Source organism: Diabrotica virgifera, chromosome 3 (assembly GCF_917563875.1).
Source record: "Diabrotica virgifera virgifera chromosome 3, PGI_DIABVI_V3a".
NCBI classification, from domain to species: Eukaryota; Metazoa; Arthropoda; class Insecta; order Coleoptera; family Chrysomelidae; genus Diabrotica; species Diabrotica virgifera.
The window spans coordinates 144142427-144152887 of NC_065445.1; the positions used below are offsets into that span (position 1 = coordinate 144142427).

The 10461-nt window shown below is 31.9% G+C and overlaps 1 long non-coding RNA gene across 1 annotated transcript; it reads left to right on the top strand.

Moving 5' to 3' along the window:
• Window positions 1-441: 441 nt before the first annotated feature.
• On the top strand, window positions 442-1965 carry LOC126881344 (uncharacterized). Its single transcript, XR_007696807.1, has 2 exons — window positions 442-520; window positions 1026-1965. It is a non-coding gene; the product is annotated as an uncharacterized LOC126881344 (long non-coding RNA).
• Window positions 1966-10461: the final 8496 nt, after the last annotated feature.

Genomic DNA, 10461 nt, shown 5'->3' on the forward strand with positions numbered 1-10461 from the left:
TATTAGAATATCCTGGTTAAAGGAATACTTTTGCTTGGCACGAAGGCTATTCAAATAAGCGGGTTGGACTGTATATAATACTAGTAACGTCATCCATCTGGGCGTGATGACGTAATCGATGATTTTTTAAATGAGAGTAGGAGTTGTGTTGTAACGGTCACGTTACAAAATTAGCTCTTTAATTATTATTATAATTATTTTCCCTCGGCCTCTCATTTAAATTCTCGTATAGGACCACTGAGGTGACGTCATACCTCGGTGATGGAACGTACTCCACCTATCGAGAAGTATTCGGGTTCTGAGAGAGTTTGACGTTTACCTTGGCGGAGAAGCGCCTCTCGTTCTTTACTTGACTGTTGGCTGTTATGTCGAATAGAGGTACCATATAGAATGGCGGATGATTTCATCCAACTTATTTTATAACACCAAGCAATTTAAAGTAAAAGTTACCAGCAAGGGTTGTCGAGTTAGGGAGACATGTGTGTGACAACTCCTGTTGGAGCCTAATAGGAATCATTCGGTGAGATTTATTTTTTTTGTAATAATTTTTAATTAGCCATTGTCATGTGTTTTTTGTTGTGGAATATTTAAAATATTAGTCCCATTGTTAAACTTTCTTAGTCAATCTATTAAGGGAAGGGTGTAGATGATTTCGATCTTTATATTATCTTTATATCGATCTTTAATGGGGTTTTTGGTTTTACATAACCAAACATTTTTGAAGTCCTCAAATTAATATTGAAAATAATTACCATTTCTCTGTAGGTTTTAAATTATTCAACATCCAATATTTTATAAATTCAATATATTTTTACAGATATTTCCTCAAATAAATCATTTCAATGTCATTTGTCCATGTATTCACACTCAAAACAGTTCAAGGTTACCTGAGATTGGTTTTTGTTCCAGTTTTAATGGTCGGTTTTTCTATACTATTGCTTCTAAAAAGTTCCTCAATTATTTCTTCTTCCCTTTGCTTTTTGCTCATGTTTAAAATGAGAAATAAAACTGGGAATGTTTTTTAGCCATTTGGGAGAAACCCTACCATGAAGTCATAGACCTTATTTGACCACCTAGAGAAACCACTACAGCCACAGTCAAGTCATCATGGGAGTATGTCTAATTGGGAGCAAGCTATGGGAGCGTTCCAGCTCAGTTTTCGTCTTGGCACCTGGGCCTACAGGAGCCATGGGGTCGCACCATCCTGGTGCATCATTTTCTAGGATGCAACCGCAACCTCGTTTGGGAACATTTAGTGAGGTGTTTTAGTAACTATTGGTTTTTTTTTTATATTTCAGACTATCTGTTAAATACACTATATTTTTTTTCCAGATTTAGTTTACCTCTGGTTTTTTTTTAATATGACATATTTGTATATTAGATTATTTGGTTCCCAAACTTTGTATCTACGGTAACTTCTTGTGCACAGGAATAAGCCTAGAGAAAATTAGGTTTTTAATACTTTATTATTGTTTTGATATTGGTTTATGTAATTCGGGTAAATTTATTTTTTTAATATTACTAGCTTGTTTCCCAAATATTTTACTGTTATTCGCTTTATTCCATTTGTTCAGTTAATTTAGGTCATCGTCGGTATTTATCTCAACTTCATTTCTACTTTAGTCAATTGTATATTTAACTTTATTTATTCATTATTGTATTTTCCCTTAGTGAGGCTTGGGCCTATTTATTTGTAGTATTTTCATCTTTGTCAGTTTCCTTTAGTTGTACGTAGCAGGCGTACTATAACCATTTGGTAGAAGACTTATGTAATTTTGTACCCTATATGTTAGTGAGAGGTACTTATACCTGTAATTTTGTAACAGATAACATTATTGTTGTTATCTTAGAGATAACTTTTTGTATAACTTATGTCAGTTTAGAGTCACATGATATATGCTTGTCTAACTCAGAGATTGTTAAAAATCTAGTAGTTATTTTTAATAAATATGTATTTATTTTGTATTTCAATTATTTTATTATTCCTTTATGTTCATTATTACAGGTTTAATATATTTAATATTTGAAAGCAGTGTAAGATACCTGGGAAAATGATCGAAGATCATTTTCATGGCGCCCATGATTAGTTAGTTTTATTTATTTTGTTCGTTTTTAGTCATTATTCATCTCCATTCATTTTCAGTATATTATTCTTATTTTATTATTTCATCTTCTAGTCATCATTACTATCTATATAGAGCTACTGTTCTTCGACAGGCATGCAAACGAGCCGTATCCATCCTTGAGTGTCAAGTGGTTTTCTTGCATCTCTTGCTAGCCAACTCTATTCAGTTTGCCTCTGTCTCTTCCCACTTCTACTTCTATCCCTTCTAATCCCCCCTTTCTTCAGTACTACTGCACTAAAGTAGTATTTTTTCCTATTGCGGCTTCTCAACGTAGAAGCCACTTCACCCTCTCTTTACACCCCACTCTCTCTCTTCATTTTTATTCCTATAGTTTATTATTTTTTCCTTACTTCTGTTGGAGTATATCTTTCTTTTTACTTTCACTCCAACAGAAGTTCATTTTGTTACACTGGCTGCCCAATACGTGGTGCCAACCGTTTTTGGTTGTAAGACAGTAGTTCTTTTAGTTCAATTTTCTTTTATTGGAATTTTCTGTTTTATTAACTTTTTGATATCTTTGTATACATGTTACTTCTGATTTATTTTTGGTCTTTAAAACTTTACGAATACTAAACAGGTAGACTTATACTGCTTTTGGTTTTGATTAGTTTATTTCGATACCTCATTTTTAGTTTTAGTGGTACAGCTCATATTTTAGTTTGAATTTTGTATTTTTATTGGAAACTTATTTGTGTATTTAGAATGAGTATACATGACTGACATTATGTTCTATTATTATGGATTTTTAGTCCTTCTACCAATGGTAGTATGTTTGCACGTACAATTAATTATTGACTGTATGCATATATTTTTTTTTCTAGTGTGGTTATATTTTACACCTAACTAGAAATTATTTTCAGTATTTAGGTATTTTATTTACTTTATTGATTTGATTATTTATATATTTTGCTGGCATTTTGATTTGTTGGTGTGTCGCTAATATTTTCTCCATATGTATATTTGTCTTACAAACTTTAGATTATATTTTATATTTGTTATTTTTGATTTTTGGGTTGTTTGGTAAGACAGGCACACACCACAAAGCACAATCAGTCCACAACATTAGCTTCTACACATGATACGTTGAATTCGCATGGTTCGGATGATTACAGATGGTCATCCAAATTATTTTTCTTTAATTGGTAGTGTTAAACATAACAATTATAATTATTGTATGGTAAAGTAGTTCCATTATCCATCTCAGTTTCTAGTTTTATTATTGTTGATAATAATATTATATCAAGGTGGGTACCATAATATAATGCTCATAGAAATCAGATACTTTAGGTTGAGATTTAAATATAAATTCTTTATTAGTTAGGAAACATTGATTCTATTTTTCTATTAAGTTATAGAACAATCTTCAGAAGAAAATTACCTTAACAGTGTTGTTCAAGCTAATCTCTTCTTCTGTTTGTCTTTAGCTTAGCTCAATCTTTAGTATGGTTAGAAATTTTAGTCTAATTTTTTTTTCCATCTGATAATGCAGGTACCTACATACATTGCTTGATTTCATCTTTGGCTTAGTTTTGATGACTTTTATTTATTACTTATTAATTTAATTATTATGTAGTACTTTATGTATGAGTTTAACTTTTTTTTTGGTATTAGGCATGGTGCATTGTAATTATTATTATGAGTCAATGTTATTAATTGCTAATCCTGTCAGTAGGATTATACAATTAATCAGAACTTCACTTGTATTTTTGTTTAGTTTTTGCACACCTAACCCCTTAAGTTAGAAGGGTTGTTGAATTACTGTATATTTATATACTTATTTGGACAGGTAAGCTCATACAAGTACTCTTGTTTAATATGGATATTATTATGGAACTGTATGTTATGCACTACTTATCTCAGGTTATGTGTTATATTATTTGGAATATTTGATTACTTACTAATTTTTTTTGATCATATTTAAATCTAGTTATGAATTTGCCATATTGGAAAGATGTGGTTTTTAATTTGTTATTGGGTTACTCTATTAACATTTGTCTCCAATATCTTAAACACTTTATAATAATTTATATCCTTCTATCCTACACACTATGATTCTGGAATTAGATTGGAATGTTGATGTGAGTATGTATGGTTTCTTAAGTCTTTTATTGATTTCTTCTTGTGGACTAGCCTGTCCTTACTCTGTTAATGCTAGTGAGTGAGTACGTGGGTTCGAAATTCAGCAATTGGCCATTGCTATCCGGTTTCGTAATCTATGTCCTCATGGCAGAGTATGCAGATGTCTATTCATCATCAGTTCCTAACCATTCTCCTGCAATTAGTCCACTTATTCCAGTTTTTGTTACAAATTGATAAGGAGGTTTATTTAATTTGTATTATGTCTCGTACTTCATAGTATGTATGTGGAACTTTGACTGATGAGGGATAAATATCCTAGTGTGCACGTATTCATCGATCAAAGCTTTGACTATACCTATACATAGTAGGTTCATTAATTCAGTATTTGGAGTGTTTAGACAATTGAGTTGTTCATTTGAGTATATTCCCACTTCTTTCCTTAGGCATTAGTTTTGTTATTTAGATTTTGGAACATTTCCTGAATAATTCCACGTATGTGAGAGCGCATGAATCTGCAGTTTTAATTAAAATTGGTTGCCCGTTCTCGTCAATTTTTTTTTTCCTATCACTTATCACATATTTTTTTTCCTATCACTTATCATAGTGTCATAAAACTTATGAGTTCATCATTTATTCTTTTTCTTTCTTACTTATTCTTACATTATTGGTACTTTATCTACGTCTGGTTATTCTCATACATCTGTTGTAGCAACATGCTATAATTCGCGAATACCAGCACGAATTAAGTTTATGTAGTTTCTATACTATTTTAGTCAGTACACTGTAGGTATACCTACAGTGATATACCTTTGATTTAGTCAGTATACAGTATACAGTCAGTATACCTTTGATTTAGTTTGGTTACATCTCTGTTACTTAGTCTGTTAGTAATTTTTTATTCTGACTTATTTTGATTACTTAGTTTGGATAGGTTCATATTACCGGATGAGGGTGTATGTAGACCTAATTTATTTATTTTGTTCAGTATTAGTTACCATTGGATCCAATAATTTAGTTTATTTAGTATTAGTAAGAATTGGTCCATAAATTTGCCTGATCGTTCTTCTTTGGATATACCCCTATATAAATCTGGTGTCCATTGATAGTCCGATTCTGGATAAGCGTCCGATTCTTCATTTATTTTGTGTATTTAGTTGGATAGGTTCGTATTACCGGATGTGGGTGTACGTAGACCTGATCTCTTTATGTGGTTTAGTATTGGTGTGAATTGGTCCATAAATTTGCCTGGTCGTTCTTCTTTGGATATGCCTTTTATGAATCTGGTGTCCACTGATAGTTCGACTTTGGATTAAGTGTCCGATTCCACATCTATTTTGGTTATTGAGTTTTGGATTCCTTTGGTATGTTTATTATTGGTATTATTTGGCATTAGTGGGAGTTGTTCCATAAATCTTCCTGATTGTTCTTCTCTGGATATACTATTATGAATCTGGTGTCCATTGTTAGTTCAATTTTGGATTAAGTGTTCAATTCTTTACTTATTTTAGCTACTGATTTTTTTTATTCACTTTGGTATATTTACTTTTGATATGGTTCGAATTTGCTCACACCTTTTCCTGGTTGTTCCGTCCTTGGATATATCCTTTATAAATCTGATGTCCATGGATAGTTCAATTTTGGTTTTAGTGCCCAGTTCGACACATAGCATTATTATGAACTTTAGTGCAATATTTAGTTCTGTTTTGACTTTTAAGCAATATTATGTCAATATTTGGTAGCAGAGAGTAACATAGTAACATTTTAGCATGAGTTTGAGTCATATATGTATTTATTTTTCCTTGAACATTAGTTTATTCTTATTGGTAATCTTGCGAATCAACGTGGATTGTTAGACTATTGTAAATTTAGTTGTTAATATTTTGAAGTTTAGAAAAAAAAATTTTATGGATAAAATTTTTTTTCCCGAGTAGAAGGGGATTGTAACGGTCACGTTACAAAATTAGCTCTTTAATTATTATTATAATTATTTTCCCTCGGCCTCTCATTTAAATTCTCGTATAGGACCACTGAGGTGACGTCATACCTCGGTGATGGAACGTACTCCACCTATCGAGAAGTATTCGGGTTCTGAGAGAGTTTGACGTTTACCTTGGCGGAGAAGCGCCTCTCGTTTTTTACTTGACTGTTGGCTGTTGTGTCGAATAGAGGTACCATATAGAATGGCGGATGATTTCATCCAACTTATTTTATAACACCAAGCAATTTAAAGTAAAAGTTACCAGCAAGGGTTGTCGAGTTAGGGAGACATGTGTGTGACAACTCCTGTTGGAGCCTAATAGGAATCATTCGGTGAGATTTATTTTTTTTGTAATAATTTTTAATTAGCCATTGTCATGTGTTTTTTGTTGTGGAATATTTAAAATATTAGTCCCATTGTTAAACTTTCTTAGTCAATCTATTAAGGGAAGGGTGTAGATGATTTCGATCTTTATATTATCTTTATATCGATCTTTAATGGGGTTTTTGGTTTTACATAACCAAACATTTTTGAAGTCCTCAAATTAATATTGAAAATAATTACCATTTCTCTGTAGGTTTTAAATTATTCAACATCCAATATTTTATAAATTCAATATATTTTTACAGATATTTCCTCAAATAAATCATTTCAATGTCATTTGTCCATGTATTCACACTCAAAACAGTTCAAGGTTACCTGAGATTGGTTTTTGTTCAAGTTTTAATGGTCGGTTTTTCTATACTATTGCTTCTAAAAAGTTCCTCAATTATTTCTTCTTCCCTTTGCTTTTTGCTCATGTTTAAAATGAGAAATAAAACTGGGAATGTTTTTTAGCCATTTGGGAGAAACCCTACCATGAAGTCATAGACCTTATTTGACCACCTAGAGAAACCACTACAGCCAGTCAAGTCATCATGGGAGTATGTCTAATTGGGAGCAAGCTATGGGAGCGTTCCAGCTCAGTTTTCGTCTTGGCACCTGGGCCTACAGGAGCCATGGGGTCGCACCATCCTGGTGCATCATTTTCTAGGATGCAACCGCAACCTCGTTTGGGAACATTTAGTGAGGTGTTTTAGTAACTATTGGTTTTTTTTTATATTTCAGACTATCTGTTAAATACACTATATTTTTTTTCCAGATTTAGTTTACCTCTGGTTTTTTTTTTAATATGACATATTTGTATATTAGATTATTTGGTTCCCAAACTTTGTATCTACGGTAACTTCTTGTGCACAGGAATAAGCCTAGAGAAAATTAGGTTTTTAATACTTTATTATTGTTTTGATATTGGTTTATGTAATTCGGGTAAATTTATTTTTTTAATATTACTAGCTTGTTTCCCAAATATTTTACTGTTATTCGCTTTATTCCATTTGTTCAGTTAATTTAGGTCATCGTCGGTATTTATCTCAACTTCATTTCTACTTTAGTCAATTGTATATTTAACTTTATTTATTCATTATTGTATTTTCCCTTAGTGAGGCTTGGGCCTATTTATTTGTAGTATTTTCATCTTTGTCAGTTTCCTTTAGTTGTACGTAGCAGGCGTACTATAACCATTTGGTAGAAGACTTATGTAATTTTGTACCCTATATGTTAGTGAGAGGTACTTATACCTGTAATTTTGTAACAGATAACATTATTGTTGTTATCTTAGAGATAACTTTTTGTATAACTTATGTCAGTTTAGAGTCACATGATATATGCTTGTCTAACTCAGAGATTGTTAAAAATCTAGTAGTTATTTTTAATAAATATGTATTTATTTTGTATTTCAATTATTTTATTATTCCTTTATGTTCATTATTACAGGTTTAATATATTTAATATTTGAAAGCAGTGTAAGATACCTGGGAAAATGATCGAAGATCATTTTCATGGCGCCCATGATTAGTTAGTTTTATTTATTTTGTTCGTTTTTAGTCATTATTCATCTCCATTCATTTTCAGTATATTATTCTTATTTTATTATTTCATCTTCTAGTCATCATTACTATCTATATAGAGCTACTGTTCTTCGACAGGCATGCAAACAGTTTGCCTCTGTCTCTTCCCACTTCTACTTCTATCCCTTCTAATCCCCCCTTTCTTCAGTACTACTGCACTAAAGTAGTATTTTTTCCTATTGCGGCTTCTCAACGTAGAAGCCACTTCACCCTTTTCTTTACACACTTACACTCCAACAGAAGTTTTCTTCTTTTTGTTACAGTGTGATAGCTCATTTAAAGGTTATTTAAGTCTCTATTCAGTAATATAAACATTAACATAATTATTTATACAGGGTGTACGAAAATTTTTTTTATTAAATTAACTTTGATTAAATTTGACAAAAAGAACAAACAATTTTTTGTACACCTGTACAAATAATTATGTTAATGTTTATATTACTGAATAGAGAATTAAATAACCTTTCAAATGAGCTATCACACAACCCCTGCTCTTTATTTTAAAAATAAAAATCGACCTGTCTGAGAATTTGTCTTCAAAGTTGCCCATTCTCGAGATAATGAATTTATTCAAACTCAAACGGTCGCGCTCGCTTGATTAGCAATTAAAAAAATAAACGGGGTTTTCGATACTTTATTGCAAAAAACTCTTCGGGAGTTCATCAATCAATGTTTAAAGAATATCTACCTACCTTGGCAACATTGAAATTTTTAGCTAAATGTCCGATTTAGGATTGAAAATGGCCGATTTCGCAATTTTCAAAATTTTTAATCGCTTATATAACAAAAACTATTCACCTAAGAGATGCAAAAAAAATAATTTTAGGAAAAACCCCTAATCTTTCCCCTCGCCAGGCAAGGTCTTATGCTGTTCAGAATCGCCTGTCACTGTACACATTTCTTCTAAATAACTTACTCAAACACATACTTAAATTTAAACCTTACAGGAGAAAGTTTATTTTACCCCTAAACTTCACCTGGTAGATACACGTGCAGGGATGATGCCTGCCAGGTCATGGTTTTTAGCCTCGGTGTGCTCTGAATTATCACTATACAAATTTCTAGTCTTACAGGAAGACCGTTAGTCGGAAGGTTCACTAAAAAGGTTAACAGAAAAGGATTTGATATTGATAGCTGGCAATACAGCAACGGAGCCATTACGTGCTGCTGCTCACAAAAGACGCAAATTTACATTTGTCGTAAACACGTAAATTGGACAATAGACGATTGGGAAAAAGTATTGGCTCCGGATAAGTGTAGAACATCAATTTATGGTAAAGATGGTCGAAATAAGGCCCACAGAAGACTAATTTGAAGATATTTCATAAGAAATAAAAAATATTTCAAAATGGACTGGCCTGCTCAAAACTCAGACATTAATCCTATTGAAAAAATATGGAGCTTTCTTAATAGACGTGTAAGACGTCGTATACCTGCTCCAACAACATGTGAAGAGGTTCGAATGGCTCTCATTGAACAATGGACCACTTTTCGCCGAAGGGACATCGAAAAAGTGAGCAATTGTATGCCAAACCGAATGATGAGTGGTGTATCCAGCATCGTGGTGGCAACACAAATTATTAAAACGAATGATACTTGTCTTTTCTTGACTTTATAATTTAGTTATCAGTAGTAATTGCACAAGAGCTCTAAAATTAGCAAATTTTTCCCGAGTGACACTTTGACAGTTTTAATTTCACGACCCAAAGGGGAGTGAAATTATGTCAAAGTGTCACGAGTGCAAAAATTCTACATTAATTTTAGAGATCGAGTGCAATTTGTTGCGATTATTTCATGAATAAAACTGTTCAAAACCAATATTTTATTGTAATTTATTTATGTAAGTACAAATTAGTACAATTAAACACACAGTTGTTAAAAATATTTGACGGTTGAAAGTCATCACTTTTATAATTTTTAAAACATTAATTGTCATTAATGTCACTGAATGTATTTTTTCATAGCAACGAAGGGCATCTGGCGGAATATACTTGACGACGGGAAATGATCAAAAATTATCAAAAATTTTATACCTTTTAAAAAGGATTTCTTTCCAATTTTGTGATTGATGGTATACAGCCAACTACAGGAAAAACATTTTCTTTTCCTTGTGGATTTTTTTTTTTAAATTATCAGTTTAATTTTTATTTCTGTAGCTTTCTGTTGGTCAGAATCTCCTATGAATGAAATAATCGGGTATAATATCACAAGAGAGTGAGAATAAATTGAAAATAATGCGACAGTTTTTCGAAAATTTGTTGTCTGGCAATAGACACGAGAGCCCGCAGGGCTCTTGTGTCTATTGCCCAATGACAACAAATTTGAGTAA